The following is a 17,917-nucleotide window of genomic DNA, read 5'->3' on the forward strand; positions in this document are numbered from 1 at the left end:
AACGATCTGAACCAATAACTTCAGAGACGATACTATGAAGTTGGCACTCTTTTCATTCTCTCTGAAGGTCAAGGCGAAGCATTGGTTCAAGACCTTGAACCCAGGGCAAATCGAGAATTGGATTCAATTGCAGCATGAATTCCTTAGAAAGTCTTTCTCATAGGTCGCACAAACCAATTCGGGCAATTCATCACCAACTTTTCGAAGATGAATAATCTGCAATTTCATGAGACGCGGAAACGTATGAAGGACCTACTTAGGAAATGCCCACATCATCAAGTACCTAAGTGGCAGATAGTTCAGAGCTTTTATGATGGTCTGTTCAAGAGGAACAGAGAGATGATTGATTCGTCATGTGGTGGGACTTTTATGTTAAAGAGCGAAGATAAGGCATGGGGGTTATTTGAGACATTAGCTGAGAACTTCCTGCACCACACAACTTCATCTTCAGCATCTTGCTTTGAGAGGATTACACCGAGTGATCCCACGAAGGGTGGACTACTAGAGGTAGGTCTTATTAATGCGATTCAAGGTAAGGTTGATATGCTTGCGCATAAGTTGGACCAACTTTTAGCTGGATCATCCTATCAGCAGATAGTGTGTACTTTGTGCTCCAGTCCAGCACATCATGTTACTGAGTGCCCTTCGGCAGCTCAGTATCCTGAAATTGTCCAAGAACAAGTTCAGGTCGCTCAGAGATTCGCTAGACCCATGCATAATCCATTTTCCTCTACATATAATCCAGAGTGGCAAAATCATCCCAATTTTTCATGGAAGAACCCACAAATTTCAGTCCCTCTCACTCAGCAGGTTAGGCCTAGCATTCTCATGCAGACATATCAGAGGTCTAGTTACCCTCAGTCATCCTTAGAAAATTCCACAACAGTCATCTTTCGAGGAGAGACTTCTCCAAATATTTCAGGAGGTGAAAATTTTCAATCAAAATGCCTTTGATAAGTGCAATCAAGTGTTGAATACCCATACATAGTCTATTTCTAAACTTGAGACACAAATAGGTCAGTTAACAGAGGGATTGAGTAGGAGGACTGATGGTAGCTTGCCTAGCCAGCCTGTCATGAATCCTAAGGGCAAGGAGCATAGTTCTAGAGGCCTATACATGACCGATACATCACAACAACATGCCAAATAAGTTATGGTCCTTAGGAGTGGATGTGAGTATCACGTCGAACCAATATAGAGGATAGATAAGTCAGACATAACCATACCATCTACTTCGACTCAGTCATCGCCCCCTCATGAGGACAAAGATAGAGGTGAGTCTTCTCACAAAGAGAAGGAACTCCTGATGTATATTCCTAAATCACCCTATCTGAAAGCCTTAGAATCTCCATCAGGCATAGAAAAGCAAGGAACAAAGGTGCAGAACATGCTTGAGATCTTCAAACATATACAAATCAACCTACCCTTGCTAGATGTCATTCAGCAGGTGTCGGCATATGCCAAATTCCTCAAAGCGCTATGTACACAGAAGAGAAAATCAAGATGAAAGGTTCCTACCAAGATCCTTTTGACCAAGCAGGTGAGTTCGGTGCTACAGCATCAGACTCTACCAAAGTTTAAGGACCCTAGTGCCTCGATTATTTCATGTGTCTTAGGAAATATCCATATAGAGCGTGCATTGTTAGATCTTGGGGCAAGCGTGAACATCTTATCAAGATATTTGTATGATTCATTTGAGTTAGGAGAAACGAAACCGACCCGTGTGATACTTCAACTAGCAGATCGTTCCATCAAGGTAACGAGAGGTATCCTGGAGGATGTGTTAGTGAAAGTGAAGGATTTCTATTTTTCGGTTGATTTTATTATCCTAGAGATGTAGGGTGTGGATAGCCGGCGCCAGACTCTTATCATTTTAGGAAGACCATTCTTGGTGACTGCCAATGCATGTATCAATTATAGGACAGGAGTCATGGACCTATCATTTGGCAATAGGAAAGTTAGACTGAATATTTTCAATGTTACCATGGGTCCAGCTGAAGATGAGACATGATTTCATATTGACATTGTACATGAGATACTAGAGGCACAACCTGAGTTGTACATGACATATAATCTATTAGAATTGTATTATACAGTAAAAGATAGTCAGGATAGCGAAAGGTTAGATATGTATTCAGTTGCGTCAGATACTCATCCTTGGCGAGAGTATGTTGCACCTCTCCCACCACTTGCTGAGACCCCAGTCTGATCTTCCATTGAGTCTCCTTCATAGCTTGAGTTGAAGCCCCTTTTGGACTCACTCAAGTGTGCATATTTGAGAGATAGAGAGACACTGCCTGTGATCATCTCTTCGTAGCTCACAGAGAAGCAGGCGATTAGATTGATTGAGGTATTGAGAGAGCACAAGGTAGCGATTAGTTGGGCAGTAACAGATCTTAGAGGGATAGATCCTTCATTTTGCATGCACCGGATTCATTGTGATGAGGATTCCAAACTGTGCGAGACATGCAAAGAAGGCTAAATCTTAACATGAAAGAAGTGGTGAAAAAGGAGGTGGTCTAGTGGTTAGATACTGGGATAATCTACCCTATTTCAGATAGTCAGTGGGTCAGTTCAGTTCAAGTGGTTCTTAAGCAGTCTGGACTCACTGTTGTGGAGAATGAGAAAGGGGAGAGTATTCCAATGAGGACCACCATGGGATGGCGAGTGTGTATAGACTATAGAAAATTGAATGCTACAACACGAAAGGATCACTTTTCGTTGTCATTCATTGATCATATTCTGGAAAGACTCATCGGATAGAACTACTACTGTTTATTAGATGGATATTCTGAATATAATCAGGTAATTGTCCATCCTGACGATTAGAAGGAAGCCACATTTACTTGTTCGTATGACACCTTTGCATTCAGACGTATGCCATTTGGGCTATGGAATGCCCTAGCAACATTTCACCGATGCATGATGGCTATTTTCTTTGATATGGTAGAAGATGTCATAGAGTTTTTCATGAACGGTTTTTTTGTGTATGGTTCTTCATTCGAAGATTGTCTTCATAAATTGACGAGAGTGCTCAAAAGATGTATGGAGACCAATTTTGTGCTTAGTTGGGAAAATAGTCATTTTATGGTCCAGGAGCGGATAGTTCTCGAACATATAGTATCTAAGAGAGAGATTTAAGTGGATAGAGTGAAGGCAGAGTCAATTTCACGATTGACTCCATCTACTATTGTGAGGCAGATGCGTTCATTTTTGGGTCATGCAGGGTTTTATCAGTAGTTTATCAAAGATTTCAGTAAAATCTACCAACTGTTGTATACATTATTAGCTAAGGATCAACACTTTGATTTTGATGCAGATTGTAAGAAAGCATTTAAGTTACTCAAGGATGTTTTGACTACGACACCTATTTTGAGATCTCTGAATTGGACGTTACCCTTTGAGATCATGTGTGATGCCTCTGACTATGCCATGAGAGCTATATTAGGACAAATGATTGATAGGAAGCCCTATGTCATATGCTACGCAAGCAGAACTCTATCAGATGCTCAGATGAATTACACTACGATAGAAAATGAATTGCTTGAGGTAGTATTTGCATTGGACAAGTTTAGGTCCTATTTGCTTGGCTCTAAGGTGATTGTCTATTCTGATCATGTTGATTTGAAGTATCTTCTCAGCAAGAAAGACACCAAACCGAGACTCATTTGGTGGGTCTTGCTACTACATGAGTTTGTTCTCGAGATTCGAGACAAGAAGGGTAGTGAGAATGTAGTAGCAGACCATTTATCTAGACTGGTTGTGGATTCTCCTAAGGATCAAAGACCGATCAGTGATTCTTTCCCAGATGAACAGATTATGGCAATAGAAGCATTATAGTCACCATGGTTTGCTGATATTGTGAATTATCTGGTGACCAGGCAGGTTCCTGCGCATTGGACTAAGAATGAGAGAGACATTTTTTTTGCGCAGGTGAGACATTATTACTGGGATAAACCAGCATTGTTCAAGTATTGTGCAAACCAGATTATTAGGAGGTGCGTCTTAGAGGAGAAGTATGAGTCCATCCTTTAGTTTTGTCATTCTCTATCTTGTGAAAGTCATTTTTGTAGTAGGAAGACTGCCGCCAAGGTTTTGCAATCTGAATTTTATTGGCCGACACTCCACAACGATACACATGAGTTTTATAGAAAATGTCTTCGATGTCAGCAGACAGGAAACATGTCCAAGAGGGATATGATGCCCATGCTCCCGGTTTTAGTAGTTGAGATATTTGATGTTTGGGGCATAGATTTCATGGGCCCATTTCCGCCTTCATTCAACAATTTTATATTTTAGTGACAATTGATTATGTGTCTAAGTGGGTTGAGACTATGGCCACCAAGACTAATGATCATTGAGTGATGCTCAAATTTATTAAGCACAACATTTTTAGTTGATTTGGTGTGTCGCGAACAATGATTAGTGACGGTGGAAAGCATTTTAAGAATATACAAGTTGTTTCTCTTATGAGAAAATACTATGTACATCATAAGTTCACCACTCTTTGTCATCTTTAGACCAGTGGACAGGTTGATGTTTCAAATAGAGAGATCAAAATAATTTTAGAGAAGACAGTTTGCTTGGACTGCAAGGTTTGGTCTCAACGCTTGGATGATGCATTATTGGCATATAGGACTGCATTCACCCCTATTGGCATGTCACCGTATCGATTAGTCTTTAGAAAAGCATGACACCTCCCTGTAAAATTGAAACACAGGGTTTACTGGGCAACTAAAAAGTTCAATTTCGATATGGCCCATGTTGGCAAAGAGTGCCGCCTATAACTCACTAAGCTAAAAGAGCTAAGGAATGAAGCCTATGAGAGTTCACGCATTTATAAGGCTCGCACAACAGCATTTCGTGATAAACTCATAAATCGAAAGGTGTTTGAGCCAAGGCAACAAGATGGATGTTTAACTCTTGGCTTCAATTATTTCCTGGAAAGTTGAAAAGCAGATGGAATGCACCATATATAGTGAAAGTTGTATTTCTTTCTGGAGCAGTGGATATTAGAGATCCTTGCAACCACAAAGTTTTTAAAGTGAATGGGCAAAGACTAAATCCCTACTTTTCTAGAGAGGCACATACGAAAGAGTGTGAGGAAATTGTGTTTATTGAGAGTTTTGATTGAGCCAACTGATTGTTTGTATCATAGTAGAGATATATTAGTCATAGGATGAGTGATTTTATTTCCTTTTTGTTATTTTTGTTATTTGTTAATTGTCATTTCATTAATCTTTTGATTTAATCTCTGGTGCTAGAATGATGATTATTTTTACAGTGCACGAGGATAGAGCAGCAATTAAGATGTCAACTTTATGTCAAGTTTGCAAAAAATCATGCATCTAAGTGTACACGATGGTGGTGCAATAAACGTGGCAATGAAGTATTCAAACGAGCTTCACCATATAGTCAGGTTGTATCTATTCTTGTCTCAATTTATATTTGTTCTTGCGGCACATGCTTGCATGCATATAGTTTTATCTAAGCATGGGGGGTATTGCTGAGGACAACATCATTTAAGCATGGGGGAGGGATCATTGAAAAATAAAATAAAAAATTAGAAAATCAAATTTCAGCTTTTCATGGAATGTCTTTTATAGGATTTGACATACGTTTATAATTTTAAATCCCATGTGCAAATTTTTGTTCGAAAAATTGATCTAAAAAGAGTGATTGTTGCATAGATTTTGACGAAATGAGAGCATGTGATTGTGAGAGTCTTGATAGAATTATTTGTATGACAATGCATAGTATTTTATAAATAAAAGCAGTGAAATAAATACATGTAAGGAGCAAATGTAGTTGTTCTAAGTATTCTAAGTTGCGACATGAGTAATGGAGGCATACACTAGTTAACATGTTTCATTTCTGCGAAAGAGAGCAACCTAGGAGGTCGAACATTTTGCTTAGACATCATCAATGAGGCCTATTGGGTTTGAGTAAGTAAGTCTGAGGGGTGTTTTACACTTGATGCTCTAAAGTCATCTGGCTTGAGAGTCATCGACCTAAAGCTCCCTACACGGACCAAATAGAAAGCCTAATAGGCGATGGCATTGCATACAACAAAAGTTACATATACTGCAAAAGTCTATGACCTAGTAACCTGAGTTATTAAGGTCGAGGAATCTTTATATTTGATACCCTAAGGTTGTTTGGCCTGGGAGATATCGCCCCAATGCTCGTTACAAGGTTACGAAGTTTGAGGATGAATGTAGAGCCTAATTGAAAAAAAAGAGCCTGAAAGAAGAAAAATTCACTGTATATTAGAAAAAAAGTGAAAGAATTAAACTATGCAAAAATCATACAAGTAAGGAGAGAAAGATGACGACATGAAGATATTCACATTTCTGAAAAGGCATGCAAATGATCACAAATTTTAGAAAAAATTGAGAAAAATATTTATACTGTGGGGGTGTGGTTTCTTTGCATATGTTATCTATTACATTTACATAAAATGAAAGCTAAAATTGATTAGTAGTTAGTTAGTTCATTATATTTGAAGCATGGGGGAATCTGATAATGCATGAAATGTATTATAAAATAAACATAATATGCATGTCATTATTCATATTTTTAGAGTTAAATGTCATGTTTATGTTTATTCAAATCATAGAAAGCTACATTTGAAATTTTGTCCAAATCTGAGTTAAATTGGTAAAGTTATAAGCTTTTTCGTGCAATGAAGCGAATTCAGGCGGGATCCGGATCCAGACCCATATGAGAATGACAATTTTTTTGGTTCTTGGATCAATAATGGATCACATTGAACCAACCAAAGACCCATTCACATTTTTCTAGTGGGGCACCCTTGAGTGTTCCTGGAAATACCTTTTCATAAGAGGGTTTTTGAAATTTGTGAGAATTGAAACAAACAAATAGGAGAAGCCCCCCCTTGTTGTATTTTTTGTCCAGCCTTTGGGCGCTCTCCATCACAACCCAGCCATCTCCATCTTTTCTAACCTCCACCATTGTTTTGTCGCACCGAGGATTTTTTTGGGTGTTGTGTCGCCGAGGAGCTTTCCAGGCATCTTCCACCTTCTTCCTTTTCATGTCTTTTTGTGTTAATCTTTATTTTCATGTCAAGTTTCTTCTAATTTTCTGATTTTTTTTTTGCAGCATCATGGCAGCCAGTGATGGAGCTTGAACTTCGCACCAAGAAGTTTTTCAGGTGCTATCTGGATGAGGAGATTTTCGGTCCCTCATGCGAGCTGAAGAGTTGTCATGATAGTGCTTTGTTCCCACCTACCGTCCTTCGCACCATCGACCACCGTTCCATCATCGAGCTACTGAAAGTTGCAGACATCAACATAGGCTTAGAAAAAACCATGGGAGGTCTTAGATCTCGGATCAAACACAAATCGTCCGGTAAGATCCACATTTCTTTCTTTTTGTTTTATTTTTCAATATTTTATAAAATCAACTAGATTACATCTAGCCATTTTTTATCTTCCAAAAAGCTTTTTCATTCTTATTTTTTTAGCAGATTATAGTAGGTTAAATCCATGTTCTAAACAGCATAAGATCGAGTCTAGTATCATGTTTATGTGTTGATTTCGTTATTATTATTTTTTTTAGCTAGTTGTGAAAATCGGCTAGACATAATCTAGCCATTTTTGGTGTTTTATAAAGTTTTTAAGTATGGGTTTTTTTACAGAAGCTCAAAGTATCTGAGAACTGTGTTTTCAATCTTCTAAGATCGAGTCTAATTAGTGGTTTAGTGGAAAAAAATAGTTTTTGATTTGCTTTATTTTTTTAGTTAAAATTGCTTTTTTTAGAGCCTTTTGTAAAACGTCCTTTAAGGGTTGTCATCTTCTCCAAGAAGATGATAGCCATTGTTGGATCAACAAGCTTTTAGTATTTTTAGCAAGTTCTAATTAGTTTTTAGCAAGTTCTTGATTAGGTATTTAGTGTAATTAGGTCTTAGAAATTTTACTAAGTCAATATTAGTTAAACTAACATATGTATTATATTCTTTTAGTATTCAAAACCAGCATTCACGTTTTTCTTTTAGTTTAGATTTTCGTCCTTATAATAATTACATTAGATACTACATAGGTTAGGCTGTTGTTAGTTTAGTTAGTATAATTCATTTTTTTTAGAATTTTCATGAAGGGCATTTTTGTAAATTCAAAGCAAGTGGCGGTTTTGGTAGTTAAGTGGGATTCCAAATTTCGTGAGGTTTCAATTTGTAAAGTCTGAGTCTTCCTTGAAGACCCATCCTAGAGAGGATATCACTATCTGTATATTAGGTAAGAGCATTTAAATTTTAAATCTCTTACTTAATATTCAAATGGTTTGATTTAAAGAAGAGATAGCATTTTAATTAGGATATCATCTTCTTAATTAAGAAGGCAATTCAATAAAATGTGTGGGCCCACTTGGGGGCTGACGTTTTTGGATCAGAAAGCCCAAATATTCTCCTAAGGTAAGATTGCATGGGCCCCACATAATTTCACTTCAGCCCAAATATATAGTTATTGTCCCTTCTATTAATTAGGTTAATTCTTAGGCATAAACTATTCATATTTCATTTGTATAGGTAAGTCTTAATTAGATTTTTTTTTATTTTGTGTCAATTAGAATATAACATTACATATAAAGTAAGGCATGCATTCTTCCATGGTTACTTGTTTCATTTTCTTTTAAATTAAATTTCTTTTTAGAGGTCCCATATAGGGGATGTTTCACCTTAGTTGCATTTGTCTTAAAGTCAAATTTGATTAGTAGGTAAGTTGTGTATGTGTTAGATTGTTATTTAATATTGTGTATTGTTTCCTGTGTGAGTAGGGTTCATATAGGGACGTCTGATATCTTGATAGATGTACATTAGTATTAGCCTAGAATTGTTATTCATTTTAATGTTTTATCTACTTGTTGCCATAAAACTAGTTAGTTGTTGCTTTCAAGATAATTTAGGTTTTACTTTTTTGATTTAATTTCTTTAGTGTAATTACGTTCTGTTTATTGATTTTTAGCAGAAGTGTAGGACTGATATGTTTGTTATTGCATGTGCCTAAGATCAGTGGTTTGTGAATTGAATGATTTTCAAATTGGTTTTGAATTGATTTTAAAAGTTAGAATTTGCAGTTTGTTGCACTCATTATTTTATATAAAAAAATTTAGAGTTTTAAAGCAAAAATGGTTCTATTGTCTTCATTAACGTGTCATTTGAGTGCAAACCAATTTTCAACTCAATTGGAGTTGATTTGGTCGGGTTTTAAAGCGTTTTACAAAATCTTGTCAGTCAAGATTTTAAAAGCCGGGACAAACGATTTTCATATTTTAAGAGTTCTTGAAACACTTATATCTGAAGATTCTGAATGAATTTTTGAATTCTACAAAAAGGGTATGATTTTTGCATATGTCTGGAATCCAACAAAAGAAACTATATAATTTTTGGATTTCATTGGCCTTTAAAATCCTCCATTTTTCAAAGTCTGAAAAAAATGATTTTTGTACTATAGCGGGGGTAAAATAGACATTTCAATAGTTAATTAAATTTTTGCATATTTTTTTTGTTTTCTGCAGCTTACATAGTTTGATCACATAGTTTAGCGTAATTAGTCTTAGAATAAATTAGGTGCTTTAATTAGAATTTATATTTTTTGTAGAGTTTTAATTTACTACAAGAAAAAATGTGAAGTAGCGAGGAATATTAGCGACAGATTTTTTTTGTCGTAACTTTGCATCGGATTAGCGAGAAAAACTAATCTATCGCTAAGATTTGTAATATTGATGGATGTAGCGACTGAAACCGTTCGTCGCTAAATCCATCGCTATGTAGCGACTACCCATTTTTGTCGCAACACACGCGACGATTAGCGACGGATTGGGCAACAGAAGGTTTTTTGTTGCTACTTTGCGATGATTTCAGCAACGGAAATATTCTGTCGCTAACGACTCCTGTAAATTTATGATGGCTTGGCAACAAACTAATTCTGTCTCTAAAGTCATCACTAATTTTCACGTAAATCCCTATCTAGAGCCTTTTTTCCTCTTTTCCTGTTTCCTCTCTCCCGCCCTCCCGATGCCGCCCGACGCCCCTCGTTCTGCCCGGCCAGCCGCCCGTCACCCCCCGTTCTGCCGCCCATCGCACCCCGCCCGCCGCAGGTAAAGTATTCTTTCTTTCTTTTCCAGCAAGGGGGGGCTGCCCCTTCTATTTTTTTCGGCAGAGGGTCGCCCCCTGCCGCGTTCTATTTTTTTTTGGCAGGGGGTCGCCCCCTACCGCGTTCGTTCTATTTTTTCCGGCAGGAGGTCGTCCCTTGCCGCATTTGGTTTTTTCCGGCAGGGGGGCGACCCCCTGCCGCATTTTTTTTCGGCAGGGGGTCGACCCTCCTGCCTCGTTTGTTTTTTCTGGCATGGGGCGACCCCAGCGGCGTTTTGTTTTTCCCGGCAGGGGGTGTGGACCCCCTGCCTCATTGTTTTATTCAGGCAGGGTCAACCCCCTTACCTCGTTGTTTTATTCGGGCAGGGGGTCGCCCTCCAGCCACTTTTTTTTTTTTACAGGGGGACAACCCCCCTGCCTCATTTTTTTTTCGGTAGGGGGTCGCCCCCTTGCCTCATTTTTTTTCGGTTGGGGGTTGCCCCCCTGCCTCGTTTTTTTATTCGGGCAGAGGGTCGCCTCCGTGCCTGTCTTTTTTTCGGCAGGGGGGGGCGACCCCTGCATCGTTTGTTTTTTTTGGTTGGGGTCGCTCTCATGCCTCATTTTTTTATTCGGTAGGAGGACGCCCTCCTGACGTTTTTTTATTTGGGCAGGGGGTTGCCCCCCAATCCCCTGCTTTTTCGGTAGGAGGGACGCCTTGCCTCGATTTTTTTTTCGGTAGGTGGTGACTTCATTTTAACACAGTGTCTCTTGCAGATTTTTCAACGGAACCTGCTTGTGCCTCGCCACCCGTGGTAAGTAAGTGACAAAAATAATGCAAATCGGGTAAATACCCGTGGTGAGTAAGTGATGCAAGTGCATCACATGTTATTTAATTTATTGGATGCAACACTTTGTTGTTCACACACTCACTTAGTTGTTGATATCTAGGACTGCTTTGTTGGAGTTTGGAGATCATGCTGAGCATGATTTTAATGTATGAGAATAAAAGTGTTATTATTTTTGGAGTACGAATTTCATGCTAGGCATGGTAGTAGTTAGCGGGATATTTAAGTGTGTTTGTTGCAGATACATGTTTGACATTTGTTTGATATGAATGATTTCGATGTATTGCAATGTTTGATGTGATTGTATCCATGCTTTCATGTAGTTACTTTCAATTTGATTATGACTTCCATGTGAAATTGTATAATGAAGGCATGCTTCAAATGAATTTATCGTGTCATGAATACTTTGCACATGAAAATATTAAGTTATCAATGCATGTATCATAATTCTTGTGATTGTATGACATCATATATTGCATGATAAATTTGATATTTTTTTCATCATAGCATTCTGATGGTTCTCTTTTAACTGGTTATGATATTATTCGTAACATCATACGACAAAATGACTACAAACCATGAATGAATGTATCGTAGGATAGTTGACAATGAGTTATCGCATGAATATGTGGATAGTGTTGAAAGTTTTATTAAATTTGCAACAAGTGTTTGTAGAGTGGATCCCATAGGTCGGATTAGGTATCCCTGCAAGATTTGTAAGAATAATCGATTTGTAGAACCTCATGGCGTTAGACATCACCTATACAAGAAGGGTTTTGTCAGTGATTATCAGAATTGAACGTTTCATGGAGAAGAATTTAGAAACAATTTTGATGTACGGGTGAATGTGGTGCACGATAATCCATATATGGATTTGATATTTGATGCCGCAGGAACAGAACTTGGTTCTGCTATGAATCCTAGTGATGTAAGAACTGTAGTAGATGAAGAATCATCAAACGATGCAGCTAGTAGATTTTATGATTTACTTAGAGATGCTGATATGCCACTTTGGAACGGTTGCGAGAGTCACACTATCTTGTCTGCAGTTCTTCAACTAATGAATTTGAAGTCCGATTATAATTTGAGTCAATCATGTTTTGACTGTTTGTGCATGATTGTGAAGAGTATGTTGCCCAAAGATAAGAAATTGCTGGAGATGTAAATCATAGGATAAAGGTTGGGTGGATGAAATGTAAAAGTGCAACTGGAGTGTTGTGCGATCGTAGAATGCCATTACGGTTGAAGGGAAAGTTTTATAGGACGACTATTAGGCCCGCTTTACTATATGGTACGGAATGTTGGGCTGCCAAGAGACATCATATTCAAAAAATGAGTGTAGCTGAGATGCGTATGCTTAGATGAATGTGTGGAAATACAATAAAAGATAAGATTCGAAACGAGGATATACGTAAGAAGGTAGGCGTTGCACCCATTGAAAATAAGATGAGAGAGAATCGTTTACGGTGGTTTGGACATATTCGATGAAGGCCTAATAATGCTTCAGTTAGAAGGATGGAGAAATGGGAAAATATATTAGTTAAAAAAGGTTGGGGTAGGCCTAGGAAGACATGGATGGATGTGATAGGAAAGGATATGAATGCTTTGAACCTCACCGAGGACATGGCATTGGATAAAAATGATTGGAGGAGAAGGATTCATGTGGAAGACCCAGAATGATTTTCTTTTTTGGTTTATACCGCCGACCCAAATTGTTTTGGGATGAAGGCGTAGTTGTTGTTGTTGTTTGTCTACTAACTTTTTGAAAAATATATATAGGCTTTGAATCGCTTTGCGACTACGATGGAGGAACATGATGCAAGGAAGGTGTGGCAGAGGGTGGTTGGCAATCGATTTGCAGGCATGCTGCACAATATGAAGACTGCAACAAAAAAAACATCTGGCGAAATAGATGATCCACTACAGTGGAAGGTTCATGACCCTATTACTATCAGGAGAGATTATTGGGAGGGAATGTGCGACAAGTGGGCGGGGGATGCATTTCGAAATTGCTCTGCGAAGGCTGCACAAAATTGAGCGAAAATGCCCGAAGCTCATCTACACATGGGTGGATCTAAGACTTTTGGGAGCCACCTGAAGAAAATGGTAACTCATCAATATATATATTATCAATTTTATAAGTATTGTTGCAAACCTGTTAACTAAATATTTTACCATTTAACTTCGCAGGAAGCAGAAAAATGAGGCATTGTACCATATAAGGATGCATTTTTTGAAACACATAAATAGAAGACCACGGGAGACTTCATATCAGAGAAGGCGAAAATGACAACAATATTATTTATTCTATTAATAATCATTGTAATATACAAGTTATCATAAACATTATAATTCTTAATTATTAATGCATACTGTAAACATTATTTTGTAGGAGGCATATGAGCAACAAATGGTTGAGCGATATGGCGATGACTCTACTCAGCATTCATCATTTGATCCTGCAGCATGGGTGACTGCAACAGGTGAACCCAAAAAGGGTCGTGTGTTCGGGTTTGGGAGTAATATGAACACCTCACCTGTCGTTGCTTCCTCCGGTTACGACTCACAAACTTCTTTCGTCGACATAAGCTCTAAGCATCCTATTTTTTTCGGTGATGATGTACACCAGATCGTTAAGAACACAATGCGTGGCTACTTCCATGAAACCATCACGGACGTTCTCCGAGCTGAGTTCAACAGTTTTTTGCAGAACAAGGGAACATCAATTGCAGGTGCCTCTCAGGTATGAAAGTTTCATGCGATATATTGCATGTCGTTAGATTTCATATAACTTTGATTGCCTTAACTTAGGTGCATTGGATATAATTTATTTCAGTATATTTTGTTTATCAATACTAACCTTTTATATAATATTTCAGTATAATGTTTTTACTGCCTTTGAACACATATGAGCACGATAGAACCACATATAAAGTTTTTTTTACTGCCTTAGAACACATATGAGCATGATATAATCACATATTCAGTTTTTTGCCTGCCTTAGAACACATATGAGCATGATAGAATCACATATACAGTTTTTTTACTGCCTTAGAGCATATATGAGCATGGTAGAATCACATATACAGTTTTTTTGACTACTTTATAACACATATGAGCATGATATAATCACATATACAGTTTTTTGCCTGCTTTAGAACACATGTGATCATGATAGAATAACATATAAAGTTTTTTTACTGCCTTAGAGCACATAAGAGCATGATAGAATTACATATAAAGTTTTTTTTACTGCCTTAAAAGATATGAGCATGATATAATCACATATTCAGTTTTTTGCCTGACTTAGAACACATATGAGCATGACAGAACTGCTTTAGAACACATATGAGCATGATATAATCACATATACAGTTTTTTGCCTGCCTTAAAACACATATGAGCATGATAGAATCACATATAAAGTTTTTTGCCTGCCTTAGAGCACATATGAGTATTATAGAATCACATATAAAGGTTTTTTGACTGCCTTAGAACACATATGAGCATGATATAATCACATATTTAGTTTTTTGACTGCCTTAGAACACATATGAGCACAATAGAATCACATATATAGCTTTTTGCCTACCTTAGAGCACATGCGAGCATGGTAGAATCACATATAGAGTTTTTCTAACTGCCTTAAAGCATATATGAGCATCATATAATCACATATAGAGTTTTTTTACTGCCTTAGAACACATATCATTAATGATAGAATCACATACAGTATATAATTTATTTCAATATATTTTATTTATAAATATTGACCTTTCTTTTCTTGTGTAGGTTGCTGGCGATAATCAGCGTATTGGAGCTGAAGGGACAAATCAAGGCAATGAACAAGAAGACGCACAAAATTTTGGCGATGATTAGATTAATGTGTTAAATTTGTTCTACTTTCTTTTTGTTTCGAAAATGTAAATGTTGAATTGTAAATAATTATAACTTGCGAATTTTAAAGTGAAACGATTAATTGTTTTAGTTTCCTTTTATATGTATTTTTATGTGTACTTTGTTTTTTATTCACAGGAAATATAGATTGTATGAGAAATTTTTTTCTCGATATTTACTTTTTAAATATTTATTTTTAATTTTTTTCCTTGTTTGCGATGGATTAGCGACGGATATATCTGTCACTATTTATTATTACAATTGAAGGTAGCGACGGATTAGCGACGGCTATAAATTCGTCGCCAAACCAAAGTCGTCATTTAGTAACGACGGCCTTGCGACGGAAGTTGTCATTCGTTATTCCGTCGCAACTTAGCGACGAAACTGGCGACAGATACAGTATGTCGCTACTTAGCGACGGAATGAGCGACGAATATATGTCGTCGCTTATTAGCGTCAAAAAAATCGTGATGGAAGATATTCGTCGCTAATCCGACGCTAATCCATTGCTAATCTTATTAGCGACGGATTAGCAACAGATTAGCGACATATTTAGGTTGTCGCTAATCCACTGGATTGTTGTAGTGATTTAAATTGAAATTTAGGATAATAATTATTTTTAGAATTAATTTTAGATATCTTTCTGAATTAGTTAGCAATTTCATTAACTAACTTGTGGTTTTATTTTTAAAAGGCATATTTATGTTGTGAGTCTGAATGCCATAACTTATGAAAGAACAAAAATACCCTTTCAAACTTAAACGAGTGTTTGAGCAGTGTAGTTTAGATTTTCATAATTTTCTTAGTTAACTTTTAATTAGTTTTTGTAATTCACTTATAATTTTCAGTGTAGACATTTTGAAATATTAATAAAGTGAAGTATTTAGATTTGAATTTAGATATTATGCCATTCCCTATGGATTCGACCCATTCTCACTGCAATTGTGGAAGTTTGGTTTTTAATATTTAGTTGCCAATTTTCCAAAACCTTTATCAAAAATATCTTTTTAAAAATCGTCATTGCAAAAAGTCCAAGCAACGCGGTCGCGCCCCATTTAGACTTGAGATGAAGGACATGAAACGAGGATGAAGGCAATGATGGAGGTTAAAATCTAAACCCATAAGGAGATGGAGGTTCGGATTTTGAGACAAGGCAGGGGTGGAGACCTTGTCCTCTGCCCCACTACAAGAAAAATGTCAATTAGTGATGGAAATTTGCGACGAAAATAATTCGTTGCAATTTTGCGATGGATTAGCGAGAGAAAATGCGTTGTCCCTAAAATTTGATTTAGTTGCGGAATTTGCAACGAATGTAATTTCATCACTAATCTAACGTTAATTAGCGACAAAATTACATCCATCGCAAACTATGTCACAACTTGGCTATAAATTAGCGATGACTTTTTCTCATCGCTACTCCGTCGTTAATTAGCAACGGCGTTTGCGATGGAATGTTTCTGTCATGAAACCATCGCTCAGTAGCGTTGGTGTTGGCGATGACATTGTTCCATCGCGAATCCGTCGTTAAGTTTTGATGTAAAACGCCCATCTAGGGTACAAAATTAACTCTGCTCTCTCTCTCTCTCGCGCGCGCGCTGCTCGCCCCGACCACCTACTGCTCTCCAGCGACCGCACCGGCCAACTCCTCCTCTTTGTGTCTGACAGATACCTCGACGACCCCGAGAACCCCCCCCCCCCCCTCTCTGTGTCTCCTCTCGTTTCCCCAGCAGCCACCGACGACTAGAGTCACCGGTGGCTGCACCGACGATCTCCCCGTCGTCGTCCCTCTCTGACCTCGCTCTCTAGAAGCCTCCCTTGGCCGATGACCTCTTTTCCTCGATGACACTTTCCTTAAACCCTCCAGGTTGCCATCGACATAACTCTGAGCCCCATCCAACTGCAAACCGTCATCGTCGTTGTTCTGACTAGCATCACCATGCCTCTCATCCTGTTCCTCTCCTCGGGTAACTCCTTCCCCCTTTTTTCTTCGGCCTTCTTTTCCTTCGTCTTCTTTGACCTTCTTCCTCCGGCAGGCTGCAGGGTTGCCACCTGCATTGGGTCGAATGGGCGGCAGGGGGCAAGCCCCTGCTACCCCCTCTCTTTTTCATTGGCAGGGGCCTCAGCCCCTACCTCTGTTTTCTTTGTCTGGATTGGGGAAGGGCTCCCGAAAGGCCCTTATGTTTTGGTTGGCAGGGTGGCAGGCCCCCCTTGTCTGCCTTTGGTTGGTAGGCCAGCGGGGGCAAAGCCCTTGCCGCCTCTTCTTCTTTTTTCTCGGCATGTGGGCAGGGTCGAGCCTTGTCGACCCTCTGTCTCCTTTTATTTTGCCCAGCAGGAGGTGAGCCCCCTGCCTTCAGTTTGGTCTTTTGGCCCCTGCCTTCGTGTGTCTTCCGGTAGGGGGCGGAGCTGCCCTTGCTCCTTTTGTTTTTCCCAACAGGGGGCAAAGCCCCTTCCCTATTTTTTTTTTTGCCAAGGAGGGGCCAAGCCCCCTCCCTGTCTTATGGGATACGATGGAGGGACTCTGACCCCTCCCTGTTCCTTTTTTTGCCAGGGAGGGGTCGAGCCACTTTACTGTACTGTTTTATATATTTGTGTTTCACAGGTACGTTGTTGAGCTAATTGCGCAATGCTTAGTGCTAAGCATCGCATGCGGCTAAAAATGCAATGCAAAAATGAAATAAGAAAAAAATGCAAAGGCAAAAGCAATGCAAAACGGGTAAATACCCATGATGAGTAAGTGATGCAAGCGCATCACATGTTATTTAAGTTCTTACATGCAACACTTTTCTGTTCACACACTCACTTAGTTGCATGATTTTAATGTATGCAAATAGAAGTGTTCTTATTTTTGGAGTTCAGATTCCATGCTAGGCATGGTAGTAGTTAGCGGGATATTGGAGTGTGTTTGTTGCAGGTACATGTTTGACATTATTTTGATATGAATGATTTGAATGTATTGCAATGTTTGATGTGTCTGTATTCATGCTTGTATGCAGTTATTTTCCATTTGATTATGCCTTTCATATGAAATTATATCATAAAAACATGCTTCAAATGAATGTATCATTTTATGAAATGTGATTTCATA

This window comes from Nuphar pumila, chromosome 14, assembly GCF_984573655.1.
Source record: "Nuphar pumila chromosome 14, dmNupPumi1.hap1.1, whole genome shotgun sequence".
NCBI classification, from domain to species: domain Eukaryota; kingdom Viridiplantae; phylum Streptophyta; class Magnoliopsida; order Nymphaeales; family Nymphaeaceae; genus Nuphar; species Nuphar pumila.